Source organism: Micromys minutus (genome assembly GCF_963924665.1).
Source record: "Micromys minutus genome assembly, chromosome: 23".
Taxonomy (NCBI): Eukaryota; Metazoa; Chordata; class Mammalia; order Rodentia; family Muridae; genus Micromys; species Micromys minutus.
This window is the reverse complement of record NC_137958.1, coordinates 15,177,729-15,197,051: the sequence shown is the minus strand read 5'-3', so window position 1 is coordinate 15,197,051 and position 19,323 is coordinate 15,177,729. Positions and strand designations below refer to the sequence as shown.

The following is a 19,323-nucleotide window of genomic DNA, read 5'->3' as shown; positions in this document are numbered from 1 at the left end:
CAGTTTAAGGTCAGAGACAGTGATTTTCCCCCAAAGTTCTTTAATTGTTGAGAAATTTTTTGCTATCCTGGTTTTTTTTTTTCTGTTATTCTGAATTAATTTGCAAATTGCTATCTCTAACTCTATAAAGAATTGAGTTGGAATTTTGATGGGGATTGCATTGAATCTGTAGGTTGCTGTTTTTACTCTATTAATCCTGCCAATCCAGAGCACAGGAGTTCTTTTGTCTTCTGAGATCTTCAATTTTTTTTCTTCTGAGATTTGGTGTTCTGGTCATAGAGATCTTTTACCTGCTTGGATAGGTTCAAACCATGTAATTTTATATTATTTGTGACTCTTGTGACAGAAGTTATTTCTCTAATTTTTTTCTTAACATGGTTATCCTTTGAGTAGATTTGTTTGAGTTAATATATCCTGCCACTTTGCTGAAGTTTTTTTAGATGTAGAAGTTCTCTGGTGAAGTTTTTGTGCTCACATAAGTATAGTGTCATCTAAAAATAGTGATATTTTGACTTCTTCATTTTAAATTTTTATCTCTTTGACTTTCTTTTCTTCTCCCATTGCTCTGGCTAGGACTTCCAGTACTATATTGAAGAGGTAGGGGCAGAATGGGCAGCCTTGTTTTTAGTCCCTAATTTTAGTTGGGATTGCCTCAACTTTTTCACCATTTAGTTGGTTATTGGCTACTGGTTTGTTGTATATTACTTTTACTATGTTTAAATATGGGCCTTAAATTTCTTATCTTCCCAATACTTTTATTATGAAGTGGTGTTGAATTTTGTTAAATGCTTTCTCACAATCTAATAAGATGATCATGTTATTTTTTTTAATTTGAGTATGTTTTTATAGTGGATTACATTAATGGATTTCAATATATTGAAACATACTTATGCCCTGGGATAAATCCAAATTGATCATGGTGAATGATCATTTTGATGTGTTCTTGTATTCAGTTTGCAAGAGTTTTATTGAGTATTTTTGCATAGATGTTCATGAGGAAAATTGGTCTGAAGTTCTCTTTCTTTGCAGGGCCTTTGTGTGGCTTATGAGTGAGCATAATTGTGACTTCAAGAATCATTTGTATTTTTGGAACAGTTTGGAGGGCTTTGGTATAAGATCTTCTATGAAGATCTTACAGAACTGAGCACTTAAAGCCAGTTGGTCCTGGGCTTTTTGTGATTGGGAGGCTTTTGATGACTGCTTCTTTTAAAACCACATTAACACAGGCAGTGTCAAATTTAGCTTTCATTCTTACATTCTGAACTGTCAAAACACACAAACATAGGCATATACACACAAAGAGAGACACAAACTCACACACACACACACACCTAAAGGTTTATACTGGAGAGATTAAGTGGGTTTATTGAATTACAGTTACATCTTGCCCAGAAAAAAAGGTGTTCCAAAAGTGAAATCTTAAAAAGTAACTTACTTGAGTTTCATTTCCAGACCTACTGGTGGTGACAGAACCAAGCAGCATCGGTTTACCTCCAGGCAATTCTGAGTGTGGCTCTAGGGTATGCTTGTTTGTTTGTTTGTTTGTTGGTTGGTTGGTTCAGTGTATTTTTTTGGTGTACTACTTTGTCCTTTGTCACTTGATTATAGTGTCACTATATTTATCACTTGACTCTCATGCCAGATTTTGAAACTCAGTTATTACATTTACTGTAGTACCTTCTAATAGATATTTTGTGAATTTCTCTGGCGTTCTTAATTAGTGAAGTTTCAGGAATAATTTTGATGTTACTGTGGATTCCCAATATGTGAATGGTGCCTGATGCACTAAATCAAGTTGTGGCAATGGTTCTATACCCTAAGACTCCGGGGTTTGACCCACTAGAGCTATGGTTGTAGATAAAGATTTAAGTTAGCCTTTGTAATAATAAGTTAATGGGGAAATTTTTACATTTATTTTGATTCACATGATCTTCAAAACTATTTAGGAATACTTATTCATCAGAAGATACTTACAGCCACAGAAAACTCAAGGAACAACAACTAAGTTCTTATGGTGGATGTGGTAGACTAAGCATGTGTGTAGGCTCAACTATAGCCCTGGAAAGCTTCCTTTTTAAAACACCTTTGCCTTCATACACTAAGAAAATTCAATTCCCACTTCTCTTGTGTTTGTGTGTCTGCTTGGGGAGTTGGGGTTGGGTTTTTGGTGTCTTTGTTTTGTTTTTGTTTATTTTTTTTTTAGTTTTTGCCTTTGTATTTTTCTAGATAAATTCTCATTGTATAATTCTGCCCATCTTTAGGCTCCTAGTCCCTTTGCTTCGCCCGTCTGGAGGCCAGCACTGTAAGTCTGAGGAGCCACAATACACATTTTGCGGTTTCCTCGAATTATCTGGATGATGGTGACTCTAGGCCATCCTACAGTTGTAGTTAAGTAAAAAGGATCAACTCTTCCTGCACTGTGAGGATTTTTTTTAATCCCTGCTAAACCTGAGCCATTCTCAGGACTCATTTCGATAATTATCCAGGAAGATTTAAATTACATGTTTACTGTCATCACTACTATGGATACAGTCACCCACGAGACCTGAATATTTAGATTAGTGAGCTCTGAGTTGGGTTATGCATTTACCGAAAATCACAATATATTCCATGAAGAATCTATATTTTCCCAGTCATTTCAAAGAAAATCACACTTATATTGAATTTAAAATTTATTAAGATTTAAAATTGGTAGTATTAAGTATACACGCATATGCCTTTTAAGAACATGTGGGAACATTGCATAGTATCAGTAGTTGTTCTCAATTTGAACATAATTCAGTGTAATACCAAAAAGACACAGTTGAGCCAATCCAACAATACTCAGTATAATTTCCAATTATACATTGTTTCATTTGTCAGTGGCTTAACACTTGTCTATTACAGCAGTCTCCAAGCTGCTACTATTATGTAAACACTCACATCTCATCCCTGTTAGGGCCAATAACCTGCATGTTCTAACTCGACTCTTTTGTGTGTATGTCTTTTCTATTGGATAGTTTATATATTTACATTTCAAATGTTATCACCTTTCCCTCCCACCCCCTTGCTCCCTGCTTCTATGAGGCTATTTCCCCTTCCATCCATCAACTCCCTGACACTGAGAAAATGAGCCTTCATGGGTCCAAGGGCTTTTCCTCCTATTGATGACAGACTGTGCAATCCTCTGCTACACTCTTATCTGTCAGTCTAGCAACTGACCTGTTATTTGTATCCTGAATATTGACTGTCCAAAAATAATACATAAAATGAGTCATGTAGTCCATATTATTTTAGAATTTCCTTTTCCCCCACTTATTGAAATTCCCCAGTAGTTCATGAAAATTGTTGTATGCATCTACTTGTTTTGCTGAATCATTTTCTTGGAATGCGAATTCTTCCATTACAGCACACCATTTGTCTACAATAAGCAAGGCTGTGCGGTAACATTGAAGAGACAGGCTCAAAGATCAGCAGTGCTGAGTAAGCCAGAATTAGATACATAAATATTTCAAACTGATTTTATTACAAAAGTGTGTATATAAATTATTATCCTTCTGGAATAAATATCTAGAATGTAGGTGCCAAGTTGTATGGTAAACTTATGTTTGGCTTAATAAACTGCCAGGCTTTTCAAGTCTGTATCATTTGTAAACAGATTGATCATTTAAAATTGATCCTGTTTCTCCACAGCCTTGCTATTGTCTGATATGTACATCATTTTAACTTCAGACATTCTAATATTTATTGGTATCCCACAGTAGTCTAAATTTTCATCTCTTTCATCTCTAATAGTGTTTAACATATTTATGTGCTTATTGTAATCCACAAATTCTTCTGATGAAATCCTAATTACTTTTGTTCATTTTATGACAATGTTTCCCCCACTGATTTGGACTGAGATTTCTTTACTAGTCTCTGTGAGGTACATAATTGTCAAATAGTTTTTTTGATGGCTGGCTCTTCTTTCTCGTCTCATATGGGTTTATACAAAGAAAAGGTTCTGCTTTATTTGTTGAGATAGGCTCTTGTGTATTCCACAGAGTTTTTAAACTCAGAATATAGCAGAAAATGGCTGCAAAATTTTGATTCTCTTGCCTTTACTTTCAGAGTGCTAGGACTACATATCTGTGCCATATTTCCTGGTTTATGCCATGAGGTGAATAAAATCCAAAGCTCCCTGCAGTTCAGGGAAGCATGTAACCAAGAACCATACCCATAGCCCCAAGGTTTTTCATCACAGCGAGATCCACTGTGACTTCATGTTTCATAAGATAACTCTAGAACAGAAATTGCCTATTGATGTGCAGTTGCTTCTATATCATCTGTTGAAAGTTATCCCTTCTTCTGGGCATATACCCCAAAGACACTTTAATACACAACAAAGATACATGCACCACAATGTTCATAGCAGCTCTATTTATAATAGCCAGAAGCTGGAAAGAACCCAGATGTCCTTCTGTAGATGAATGGATACAAAAATTGTGGTACATTTACACAATGGAATACTACTCAGCTACCAGAAACAATGACTTAACCAAATTCTTAAGAAAATGGCTGCATCTAGAGAATATCATCCTGAGTGAGATAACCCAGTCACAAAAGAACAGACATAATATGCAGTCACTGATAGTGGGATGCTAACCCCAGAGGCTTGCACTCCCCCAGAAACAACTCACAGACAGTGTGAAGTCCAAGAAAAAAAAGAAAAGAAAAGAAAACAAAACAAAAAAAGTCATGCTCAATCCTTACACAACAAGAACACATTGACTATTTCCAGGTTACACCCTGTATTACATATACTTTTTGCTCATTGTAAAAAAAAAAAAAAGAAAAAAGAAAAAATAATTTGTATTGATTGATATTGTCTACAACATTCTTTTCTTTCTGTTAAACTCTCTAAAATGTTTTTCTAAAGTCTTGGACAACCAGGGGACTATTGCCTGCAAAATTTTCACTGCCTTATTTACCATGTGGAAAGAGTTTGGTTAAATTCTGTTTATTAGAAACACTGTGCTTCTCCTTTAGATGTTTTATGTACTATTGTTTCTTCTAGGAAACCCCATTGTGGGTTTTATTGTTTCTATGTGCCCTTTTACCAATAAAAGACGGTCTATGAAAAAGAAAAAAAGAAAAAAAGGGAGGGAAATCAAGAATCAGGAAAAAAATGTTGATTTTGATTTTAGGAACTTACATAGTCTACAGGGAAAAAAGAAAGAAAGTTATTCCTTTACATTGCTTCTGTAGCATTGTCATAAATCAGCTGAATATATTTTGTGATGGTCTTATTTGTTGTTCTCTGTTTTGCTAATTTGTGTGTTTATGTATCTCCAAAGATACTAAGCAGGTTATAGCCTGGCTTCTTCTAGTTATAAATTTAATGTACTATTCTGTCCACTACACACACACATACACACACACACACACATGTAAAAACACACATATGAAGGAACATACATACACAGTCACTGTCATACAGGTATTAAAATTCACAGAGGTACACAAACACACACTCAAAGGCACACACACTTAGAAATATGCATTTGAAGGCATGCACACACAGGCACTTAAACCCATAGAAGCACACATACACAATCATTTACACACACACACACACACACACACACACACACACACACACACACAGACGCACACAGACACACACAGACAAAGGGCTATACATAAATATGAAGACACACACATTCACACAGGCACATACACATAACTAAAATACTGGTAATTGAATGAACATTATATCTATGACTTTGTTCATCTCTCTTGGAAATTCTGTCAGCTTCTATTACTATATTTTGACTCCTGATTGATAAAATGGGGTATTTGTTTCCTCTTGATAGAAGGATTCTACTGTTGCTTCACAATCATCCTCATTGTCTGACAATAACCATTCTCTTTATGCCAAGACCAAGGCTGTTGGGTAATAGTAAGTCATCCCTTTGTTCACAACTAAAGTTTTCAAGACCCGTCTTCTCTAATCCATTTTCCTTTTCCTACTGTGATCCTTAATTTGAAATGAGCAACTCATAAACGGAGTAAGGTTATTTATGTGTCTTCACTGTGCCAAACCTGACATTTGGACTTTAGTGTTTATACTGACATAACTATTTATAAGCTCACAGTGTTTGTTGTGTGTTCAGATTTTATTTATTTTTCTTTTCAGACATTTATTCCTCTGACTCTCCTTTCATGCCTTACTTTGATACTCGAATGATTTTGAGAATTGTCATTTAATTTCTTTATAGTGTTAATTGATTTCTGTATCTTTACAGCTACTCATATTTCTGCACACATCTGTGAGATTTTACTATTCTCAGTCTTCTGAAAATATAACTTTCACATTTCTCTTTACTTATAGAACCTTAAAGTAGCCAATTTCCTCTCATGGTGTAATTTTATTTTAATACTTAAATACTATTCTTTAATTCATGAGGAAAATATGAACTGTAATAACTCTGCCTTATTCTATTTTCTTGTTCTTCTTTGTTAGTATTAGATGTCTTTTTCTTTATCATCACCATCTTCTTTTTCTTCTTCTTCTCCTCCTCCTTCTTCTAGAAAGCATATTAGCTGATCTTTAAGAATTTTGTAATAAATTATTTTCGGGACCTTTACTCTGGAAATGTTTATATTTTTACAGCTTTCATAAAAATGGATTATTTGTGCATAATGTTAACAATGGCAAGTTTTTTTCCTTTGGTATTGGAAAAACTACAATATCACTTGCAATTTTGTTTCTCTGGATTAAGGGAATGAACACAGTCATTTGAATTGATCTATACAAAGCTGTTAGTTTCCTCTGAGGTGTGTGTGTGTGTGTGTGTGTGTGTGTGGTGTATTTGCATGTGACCTGTGTGTCTTTGTGTGTGTTCATATGCAAGTAAACAGAAAGATACTTGGTTTCCAGTATGAAATAACTTGGTCCAACTGGCACTCAGCATGCAGAAGAATGAAAATAGACCCTTTCTTATCTCTTTGTACAAAGCTCAAGTGTAAGTGGATCAAAGATCTCCACATTATACCAGGTACACTGAAACTATTAAATGAGAAAGTAGGGAAAACCTTAGAACTCATAGGCACAGGAGAAAATTTCCTGAACAGAACACCAATGGCTCAAGCTCTAAGGTCAAAGATTGACAAATGGGTCTTAATGAGATTGAAAAGTTTCTGTATGGCTAAAGACACTTTCAAGAAAACAAAACGGCAGCCAACAGAGTGGGGAAAGATCTTTACCAACACCACATCAGATAGAGGCCTAATATCCAATGTTTACAAAGATCTCAAAAAGCTAGAGACCAGAAAATTAAACAACCCTATTAAAATGGAGTACAGACTTAAACAAAAAGTTCTCAATAGAAGAATATCAAATGGCTGAGAAACATCTAAGGAAGTGTTCAATATCTTTAGCCATCAGGGAAATGCAAATCAAAACAACCCTGAGATTTCACCTCACACCAGTCAGATTGGCCAAGATCCAAAACTCAGATGTCAACAGATGCTGGCGAGGATGTGGAGAAAGAGAAACACTTCTCCACTGCTAGTGGGGTTGTAAATTGATACAACCACTCTGGAAATTAGTCTGGCGGTTCCTCAGAAAAATTGACATAGTACTACCTGAAGACCCAGTTATTCCACTTCTGGGCATTTACCCCAGAGACACTCCAACACACAACAAAGATACATGCACCACAATGTTCATAGCGGCTCTATTTATAATAGCCAGAAGTTGGAAAGAACCCAGATGTCCTTCAGTAGATGAATGGATACAAAAATTGTAATACATTTACACAATGGAGTACTACTCAGCTATCAGAAACAATGACTTAACAAAATTCTTAAGAAAATGGCTGCATCTAGAGAATATCATCCTGAGTGAGATAACCCAGTCACAAAAGAACAGACATAATATGCAGTCACTGATAATGAGATACTAACCCCAGAAATCTCTGAACATCCCAGGAACAACTCACAGATGGTGTGAAGCTCAACAAAAAAAGAAATATATTTTAATTAAAATAGAACTGTATCACATCCCCCTTTACTCCCTACAGCTTCTCCTATTCTCTCTCCTATCCCCTCAAATTAATAACCTCTTTTCCTATATTATTATTACATATATATATATACATATATGTATATGTATATGTACCCACAAATACTTAATTACAACCTTAAAAATGTATCTGAAATAAATAAAGTAAATAAATAAATAAATAAATAAATAAAAAGAAATTACTTAATTTTTATTTTGGGGTTTGAATTCTTTATGGTTTCCTCTGTTTGAATTTTCTTTGCTTCTTGAATCTGTATTTTCTCATTCTTACATTTCAGGCAAGTTTTCAGCCACCTTTTTTTTATCCCTGCTTTCTCCCCTCTCCTGATAGGAATTAGGCAGGTGGTCTGTACCCATCCCACAAATCACTGTTTGTTCCTGTCAGTGGGATCTCTTCTACTATTGAGGCTGGTGAGTTCTTTTATTTGTCAGTTCCCAGCCATATCCTCTTGCCACTACTCAACTATTAAGCTCTATTTTAATATTTTATTAGTTTTCAGAACACTAGTTTCTACGGGTTCTTTTGCATATAATCTTTGTTAGAAGGTATTTTTTGTTTGAAATTTATTTGTAATTTGTCCTGAAGCTCTTTGGGACATTTCCAATCCAAACCAAATAAAATATAATTGATATTAATGTTCTCTGGAATGTGAATAATTTACAATCAAATCATGGATAATTTAAAGTGAATATAGATTAACTGATTAGGGAACATTTTATTATAGTACTAAGATATCATGTTGGGTCTTATACACCTATCTTGAGGTGTGTCTCTAGGCTGTGGTTACCCTTACAGAACAAACATAATGTGATGGTGGCCTATTTGCTTAGTGCTATCTTCCTTAATTCTTGTGATTTAAGCACAAGTGGCAAAAACAAGGTTCCAGAGCTTCCATTACCTCTCAGCGTACCAGGGGATGTGGGAGAATCCCAACACTGGAGACTCCACCTCATCCTCAACTCATGCTCTGAAAAGTCTTAGGCTACTGATGACAAATGCACTTCTGAGAGAGAATAGTTTTCTGTGACTTTATTTATTATTTCTTCATAGGAATATATATGTGTTTATTACTTATTAAACTATATATATACATATATATATTCATCTATAGGGACATGCTGTGTTCTTGTGTAATTTTCTCTATACATGGTGTGTATCTTGTACCTCTTTATTACTATAAATATTAGAAAAAAAATTCTTGCTGCTCCTTTGGACATATGCTCCTTTGGGTTTATAATACTTTACAAAAAAAGAACATTTGAACATTTGATTGATGAATTGATTAATATGAAATTGTTAAATGGTTTATTAATGTTTACATTTATTTGTAAACATTCAACATTAAACAATGATTTACTTAAACAAACACAAAACATGCTTTTGTGTGTGTGTATGTTTGTATGTGTGTCTGTGTATACACATACACAGGTTTATGCCTATGTGCTATGCATTTGTGTATGAGTATGCCCCGTGTGTGTGTGTGTGTGTGTGTGTTTGGAGATAATATTAGCTAAGATGAAGAGGAAAGCAACATTACTCAGATAAAAAAGGAACATTACTGTTGTAACTATAAAAATAGCTGTTTTAGCAAAATTATTTCATGCAGTGTCTGAGTGGATCAAATTAATAATTTTAATAGATATAGTATCTAATTTTCTCACACACATTCAAAGACTGGCCTATTATCACATAAACTGTTATCACATAAATCAATATTATGAGGACAAAAACGCACACTAAGGAAATAAACATATGAGATAACTAGCTTAATATTTTGATTGGCATTAAATTGTTTATAAACATTTTTACACACAAAGTCATATGTGAAATATCGAAAGTGTGTAGGAGACAAGAAAGTTACAATAACTTTATATCACTGATTATTAAAAATATCAAAGATGTTAGAAGGCTGTCAAATATTTCTAAGCAATTATATGGCAGTAGCTCAGAAATGTTCTAAGATTTCAACCAAGAGTTGTGGGAATTTATAGAATCTCTTCTTAAGAGTTATGTAGCCAGAACTAACAGATGTGGGTTAGTAACTGCTACAGATTCTTTTCTAGATCCAGGTATCCTGATAATTCTCCAAACATCTGGCAATTTCTTACCCATATTAAAATCAAAAGTCAAAAAAGTAAAAATGGGGGCAGCCTTCAGAAGGAACACTGAAGTGATAACATTTGTTCTTATTGTTTGCTTTTGTTTTTTATAATGAGTTCTCTCCTTGATGAAAACTCCTTTATGAAAGTGAGCTTCCTGGTAGTTAGCCCCGAGTTGCTCATTCTGAGCTGTCAGACCTCCCCTCTAGGCAGTGCACAGGCACCTGGTGTTTCCCAGCATGCACTGACAAGAAGACTAATGAGGAACTCCTGAGCTTTCCTTTACATATGGTTTGGCTTCAGAACCCTTTGTGTTATTTTTTAACTCATTTGAAGAAATCACAGCTTCTGGATTTCTGTGCCATTAGAGTCTCTAAACCAGCTTTCCAAAACCCGGACCATTTACAAGTGAGTAAAGTGATCCTACATTTATTTTACATAATTTGCATAATCATCCTAAATATTAAAAACAATTATAGTGCTATATATTTATGCTTGGAAATATCTCCCTTTGGTTTGAAGGAGACTCTGCATGTGTTTTCTTCAATACATTGACCCAGTGTAATTCACTCATTTCAGGACTAAAAATCTAATTGTCTTATTCTTGTTTTCTTCTCAGTTCCAGGAGTAGAGTTCAACACATGTAGTGTTTGTTTTGTTTTCTCCTCTTAAAGGGTATGAAATGCCCTGAGAGTTCAGGAGTTTCTAGATCAATCTTCTTGTTTAAAAATTAGTCATCACTCTGAATAGGAGACCTGTTGGATGTTTTATATTGATTTAGTTTCAGAATGATTTACTGTTTTTCTTAATGTTTCCATGTACTGATTGAAACTGCAGAAGTAATGGGTTACTGGAGAGAGAAGCTTTGCTTCTTATCTCAATCTTGGTTGCTGATGTAGATCTTTGTGGAGTCTGAGAGGTTTGTAACACAGCAGGCTATTCATTTGAAATTGCAGAGTGCAAAACAAGTTAAACAGTCGATCATTCTAATATAACAATTTTATTAAGCTCTAACTGAATCTATAATGAACACGCTATTATATAGAATGTCACTTCATGAATTAAAACCATGCTTAACAAATCCAGCATTCAAACTTTGAAATATAAATATAAATCCTTTGAACATTAACATCCAAATAAAAAATATAATACTACATCCTTTAAACAAGACAGATGCTCTAAACATATAAGTGAACATACTTATCTCTAGATACTGTTGGCAATGTCACCTTCTATAAATAAGTTACTCTTCAGTGCACATGTATTTGCATATTATTATATAGACATAACCCAATTTATAAACTCAATGTTTTATGTACAGGACTTAGAAAATGATAATTTGTATGTAAATATATCTTTTCAATAAAATCTATTAAAGCATATTTAATGATGTTTGCATATATGTCATTTAGTTTTATCAGTATAATTAAGTCTTTCACTAAGATCAAGAACAATTAATAAGTTTCAATAAGGATATCATTGAAAATATATTATACACATGCAAATACTCAAACACACATGCATGTATGTTTAGATAAATAGATAAATGATAGATAGATAGGTAGGTAGGTAGGTAGATAGATAGAGATAATAGACAATCAAACAGAGATATCTGCATATAAACGGACAAGTAGATGGACAGATACATGCATACATACCTGCTGTTTAGATAGACAAACAGACAGACAGAGAAATAAAGAGATAGATACCTTGTTTGATAAACACCAAGCGTCATGGCCATATCAAATACTTTGTGAGACTACATGACTCTCTGGCTTGCCTTTCCTTAAAGAATTGCCTTGAGCCTCTTCAAAGCAATTGTTTTGCTTGTGCTTTATTTGGAATTCTAGTTCTGTCCTGACCAGTAACAGTAAAGTTATTCTTCTAAAAATAATATTAGCTTAAAGTATGTAACTCAAATGTTTGATCCCTTATGTTGAATTAGGGAAAAGCTTGAGGAAGCTGAGGGGGGCACTGTAAGAGGAGCAGCAATCCCATTTAACCAGTACCCGAGAAATTTCTCAGTCAATGGATCACCAACCAGGCAGCAAATACCAGCTGATTTGAGGCCCCCAACACAAACACATCAGAGGACTCTCTGCTCTGGGTTGAGTCAGAAAGCATGCACCTAACCCTCAAGAGATTGGAGGCCCCAGAGAGTTTAGAGGTCTGGCAGGGTCAGCAGGGTAGGTGGGGTGGAGACATCCTTGTGGGGGAAAGAGGGAGAAGGTATGTGATATGAAACAGTAGAAGGATGAAGCAAAAGGGGAATGAAATGTGTGTATAAATAAATAAATAAATAAATAGATAGATAGATAAATAAATAAATAAATAAATAAATAAAACACACAAAAAAGAATGTAAAACAAATAAAAATAGTAGATTAATATCTATATGAATCAGCAACGAATGCTCACACATTATTATTTTTCAGCTTTCTTTTTTATTATTTTAACGGTCCTTTTTTAGAAGTGTATGTGTGTGTGTTTATAAAAGATATATAACCTAAATATGTGTACATATATAATATGTATATGACACACACACATATGTCATTATGTTTGCATGTCTTCCTTGGGAAGTAGAGCCTTGAGAGACTTCCACATAGTGATAAGAATGTTTACTAATGTCATTTAGCAGGTCTTGTTGAGACAGCCATGTTGTCACCACTTTTGTGGGTATGCCTTTCCTGTCCTGTCGTAAGGGCATCATTCTGCAGCAAATGCCTGGCTTGCCTGGCTCTTAGTCTTTGTCCCCCTCTTCTGTGGTGCTCCCTGAGCCATTAGTGTAGGGGTTGCATTGTAATTGTGTCATCTGGGACAGGATGCCCCATCGCCAGTTTTGTAGTTTGCACTTTGATCAGTTGTGTTCTTCAAGGTCATCTCCACAAGGACTTCTGATGTAGCAAATTTGAACATAAACATTTTATTTGTTCTCACCATCACCATCTGCCACATCAGTAGTTCATAGATCTAAGATAAATGGTTCCTAGTGATTGTTCTTCTGAGTAATGTTTCTTCAAATCCCATGATGCATTATCTTGTACTGAGTTTAGTTCCCTGGGAATATTAGGATCCTTTTACAAACAGGAGCAATGCAGAGTCTGTATATCTCCTATTTTCTTTATATTTGAGACTTTTGGACTGTCAGGATTCTGGGATAGATGACCCCTAAGAGACCTTCCTACTAGCCTATGATATGAACCCAATGAATGTTACAACAATGCTTTTAAAAGTCTGCCAATAGAGTAGTTTCAGTGGTTTCTGCTTGGCTGACTACTATATTCAAAATTGTCACTCAATTAGAATTTCCCCCAAATGAGGCAGTGCTGTCTGGTTATGCTTCAAGCTACCCGTGCTTAACTTTGCTTAACTGGCATTCTGAGGACTGGGAAGAATTTATGAAAATCCAACAATTTATTTTTATTAATCCTACAGGCATTAAAAGTTGCTAAATGTGTTTTCCACTAAGACGATAGTAATGCTTCATGGCTTCACGTATTCTCTGGCATTGGGTACATTTTTGCAACTTTAATTTGTATATTTCTTTACCCTATAGCTTTGAGTGCTACATGGAAAGTAGGTGATGCTCTGGCCAAGAGTGCTGTATTTCATGATAAACAACACAGATAATTACTGTGTTTTTTGATTTGCATATAGATTAGTATGAGCTGTGGGTCCTGTGACCATACAAGTCTGAATCACTGAGTTCAGTAAAGGAACTTTTATTTTTAATCACTCACCTCAGTGCTTGGTACTTTAAAAATATTAGATCAATGGAGAAGAGATTTAAAGCACATGTCAGTCCCTAAGTGCTTTGGCTAATACGCATTCTTCACAGCACAGATTGGTCTGTATTTCTTAGAAAGTGTCCATCTTTCACACAAAAGGCTTTTAAATATTGGACATATTCCACGAATTATAATAATTTTGTACATTTTCATAATACCAAAGCTTAATTTGGTGTGTTAATCATTTTAATTTAAAAAATCTATTTTGACCTCAACTGATACATGAGACATAGTATCACATTTATAATGATTATGGAACTATGCTTTAGAATATCTATTCATATTATCCTTTTATTTCATGGATAAAATATTTAGCAGAAAAACATTATTTTACCCTAAAAGCTTAAATTTCATTTAGAAAGTCTCTTTGTATAATAGCAAAATCTAAATCACAGTGGTTATTCAGTTCTGTACTAAATTCTGATGATCTAAGTCTAAAAACTTACAATTGCTGAATGCTTTTAAACTTCAGATAAACATTTGTAAATATTTTATTGGATGTTTTATTTATTTATATTTCAAATTAAATTCTTCTCCCCTCCCACCTTCCCTTTCTTCCATGAAGATGATCCCAATCCCAGCCACCAACTCCTACATCATCACCCTGGAATTCCCCTACACTGGGAAAAGGATCCTTCACAGGACCAAAGGCTTCTCCTCCTATTGATACCAGACAATGCCATCCTCTGCTACATATGCAGCAGGAGCCATAGCTCTCACCATGTGTACTCATTGGTTGGTGTTTTAGTCCCTGGAAGCTCTGGGTAGTTTGGTTGGTTCATGTTGTTCTTCCCAAGGTGTTTCAAATAGACATATCAGGACACCTTTAATATAAATAATTTATTGCCAATTCTGAGAACTTTCAACATCTCTAAATAAAAATATGTATACATACAAAGTTAATTAATAATACTATATAAATTCTAACAATTTAGTTTTTTTGTATTTTATATTAGAGTATATTATTTTTATACTAAGTAATATTTCTTGGCTTTAGAGTGAAATCTATATTTACTATTAATTTTTATATTTATAGTTTTTAAATTTAAAATTTAATTTTGAATGTTTTATTACTTTAGATATGTGTTAATTTGGACGTATTCTTCAGTAAATGTAGCTGTGTTTCATTAAATAAATTCAACTAATATGCTATAAATTTTTAATGAGCAGTTTAAACTTTGCTTATACACTATTCTGTCCAATGAACTAGACCTAGGGTCACATGCTTTTCTTCATATTTCCAATAATTTTTAGGAGAATATGTTACCAATGGAATGTATACTACTAATTTCCCTATAGACCAACATATTCCAAATTCAAGAACAATGACTCTCTAATCTCTATCCTGAAGTCGCACTCTAATGTATTCTTACCATCAACCCAATGTAAAGAAAATCTTTACAAATATTTGTCTTTGTTCTTCAGAAACACAAAGGCTGATGTATTCCAAGAGTTCCTTCTTTTTCCCAATTTTTACATCTATAACTAAAATAAACCTGTAAAGTGGGAGAGTGGATGATCATTGCCTGGCCAAGGACATGATGGCTGTCTTTTTTCATAAGTTTGTTCTTTTAAAATAGGGACATACTAGCGCTTATGTTCAGAAACTGTATTAAAAGAACAAACACATTCATTGTTCACTTTGGGATTCATGTAACCAAGAGGATGCATCCACATGTTTACCAAAGCCTGGCACTTGAACATTATTCGGTATTTGGATAGCTTCATATCTCTGTTTGAATCCTAAGCTGAGCCTTCTCTCAGGAACCCCGATATCCAAAAGCTCTGCAGTTCTATAGAATGCAAGGCATAGTTTGCACTTTTTACAATTTCATTTCATGGCTACTCAGACTTCATATTTTAAGTCTGAATTGAGCTATTATTATTATTATTATTATTATTATTATTATTATTACTATGATTATTATTTTGTTTTTTACATTACAATTGTTGCCTCCAGTCCCCTCTCCCAGTTCTTTTTTCCATTCCTTCTTCCCCTCTTGCACCTGAAATAGTGCTCCCCTCAGCCAGGTTTCCTCCTTCCCTGAGATCTCAAGTCTCCCTAGGATTAAGGGTATCTTCTTCTACTGAGGCCAGACCAGGGAGACCTCTGCTCTATGTGCACTAGGGCCCTTGGGGCAGCCCTTGTATATTCTTGTTTGATGCCTCAGTCTCTGGGATCTCCCTGGAGTCTGGGTTAGTTGAGACAGCTGGTCTTCTTGAGGAATATTATTCTGAAGTTTCTACTATTTAGTTTGCATTTCAGTTTATCAACTGCATGCTAATTATGCCATGTAGTTTTCTTGAAGAACAAAACTTCTTTAAATACTTGTTGCATGCCAGGAACTGTGCTATAGTTGGCATCTTTATTCTATGCCTCCAATGAAGTTCTCAGACTCCCGAGTGAGATGAGGAAACATTATGAGAGTAAGTAACTACCAAGAGTAAATAACAAACTCGAAAGGTGAAGATTATTGTTTTCACACCTCATTAGATTCATGTAAATATCAATGAAAAAATAAAACTATCACCATAATCATGAACATATAGGCTCAATTATGCAATGGTCAGAGGGATGTGGTAGATGAGCATAGAAGACACACCATGGTGTCCAGATTTAATACATCGAACCATCATCTCCTTTCAGCCACACAGCTTCCTCCAACTTCTTCCAAACCACTGGGGGATTCATTGAATTCAACAAAGAGTTACTTTATTGTACTAACTAAAGACCCAGTTATACTGCTTCTGGGCATATACCCCAAAAATGCTTCAACATATAATAAGGACACATGCACCACAATGAGCATAGCAGCCCTATTTATAATAGCCAGAAGCTGGAAAAAACCCAGATGTCCTTCAGTAGATGAATGGATACAGAAATTGTGGTACATTTATACAGTGGAGTACTACTCAGCTATCAGAAACAATGGCTTTACAAATTCTTTAGATGCATCTACAGAATACCATCCTGAGTGAGGTAACCCAATCAGAAAATGACAGACATAATATGCAGTCACTGATAATTGAATACTAGCTCCAGAAAGATCTGAATACCCAGGAAACAATTCACAGACCATATGAAGCACTACAAAAAAGAAAAAGAAAGAAAGAAAGAAAGAAAAAGAAAGAAAGAAAGAGAAAAAGAAAGGAAGAAAGAAAGGAAATGAATAAAGAATGGAAGGCCAAAGAGTGGAAGACTCAGTCCTTCTTAGAAAAAAAAATGTGTATAGCACCATCTCAGAGTGTGGTACACCTGAACCTTAAATCATTAATAATTTAAGTGCTAAGAATGCAGCTTTGTGGAAATTCTTGGTATTTAAAAATCATTATGTTTTATTTTTACACACCAAGAAAACTTTGACTATATCCATGTTACGTTCTATTTTACATGTACTTTATGCTCATTGTAACTAGTAAGATTTCAATGAATACTATCAAACCTTTAAAAAAGAATAAAATACTGACAAATACATTTAAATACTTTCATGCAAAAATGCGTTTAAAATAAAGTTGTTTAATTAAAAAATGAATGAAAAAAAGAGTTACTTTATCGAACAAATATCTATTGTATTAAGGTTTAACAACAAATATCCTAAGAAAAAATGTGATTTATCTATAATTCAAACATTGAGACAGAAATGACATAGGGTTATCATGGCTGTCCAACTAAGGTTACAAGATCATTTATGCTGATGTTATATTTGAAATTTATTAGTATAATTTAAGATTTCTCCAAAACATCTCTAAAACCTGCCTGTTCCCTTTGAAGAAGAGTGTCACCTACTTATAACTTTACATGGATGTTTGTTATAAGAATGAACCAGCAAATTATAAACATACTGGTACAATCTCCATGTGTATAAAAGTTAAGGACAGCATATTTAATGTACAAATAAATTATTATGCAGAAAGTAATGACTGAGAAGTGGTACTCAGAACAATTTCACTAGATGTGTTGAATATCTTTTCTAAGCCTTTAAGGAATTAACACTTCTTGAATATTTGTCAAAATTAATGATGTGGAACTGAGTTGCTACCTCCTGTTGTCTCACGCACGTTGGCTTCCTCTGCATTGCACATCTTTTCCTAAAAGAGAGGAGGACATCCTGATTAATACTCATATACTGTATGTTGTTAATGTTTCCAAAATTGCAAATCAGTTTTTTCAGCAGGTAGGAATAATGCTTTCTTTAAATAGTAATGCGCTACATGAATATAAATATCAAAAGACTGTATACAATGAGTTTGTTAGCTTCTGTTTCTTTTCTCTGATTAAAATACAAAATAAGATAAAGAAAACTAGTCTTTCTAACTATATAAACTTAGAATAAAGTAAGGCTTCAGACTCCTTTTCAAATTACCATTCAATATACAAATCATGTAGCATTTATTGTGTCGAAGGTCACAGGCTAGGGCTGCAGACACTGAAATGGCAAGAGATTGGCTTGACTGCCAAGGGCATTATAGCATGTTATATTATTTATTTCTGTCAAAGCAGTTAGATACCAATGTAAAATAAAGTTATTTTAAAAAATTAATTAATGATTACAATTGGATAGAGACAATGTCAGAGGACATAGCATTCAATAAGAGTTTCCCCGCTGTTGCATACAATAATTGCGAGAATGACATTAGGGACATGTTTATATTTACTTTCAAAAGCTGTACCAATTTTTTTTACTTGTGGAATTAAATATGCATACCATCAAACCTTAAAAAAATCAAGTACTGACAAAAATATATTCATATGGTTTAATATGAAAATGCTTTAAAATCTGTACATTTATCTCTGTTTAATTTAAATAAAGTTTAATTTAAAAAGTCTTCAAGTAGTGGATGCAATCACCTAATTAGGTGTCAGTTACATCATGAAATGGCATGTGTCTTCAGTGAGGGTGAGTCTAACCTCATTTATTTTCACCAAGTACACTATCATAATGCCTTTGGATGAATATTTTATAGCAGAATAACAGACTAACCAACTAACATGGTTTTAAATCAGATTTTACAGTTCACTTTCCCAGTGATATGTAATATGTAATAATAATTTATGGTCCTGAGAAGATGCTGTGTAAGTTATGGTAAGTGATATCTACTTAGTCTCCTAAATAACAGAACACTAAATTTTTACCGAAATTCTTTCCATAGACACAATATTGAGAATCTTACTAAATGTATGTATGTATATGTATATGTATATGTATATATATATATATATATATATATATATATATATATATATATATATATATATATAATGTGTGTGTATATAATTTCCATGTGTAAATATTTCTTAATGAAAATATCTTTATAACTTTTCATTTTTTTTACTTTTATATTACTTAGACTAATTTCTACTTTTTAAAATTTTTTACTGGTTACT

The 19,323-nt window shown here is 33.8% G+C and overlaps 1 protein-coding gene across 3 annotated transcripts in view; it reads left to right on the top strand.

Moving 5' to 3' along the window:
• MAGI2 (membrane associated guanylate kinase, WW and PDZ domain containing 2) overlaps nt 1-19,323 on the top strand; it is a gene marked incomplete at both ends in the record, with an annotated part of 1,373,853 nt that overhangs the window by 100,576 nt on the left and 1,253,954 nt on the right. The gene's annotated exons all lie outside the window — the stretch shown is intronic.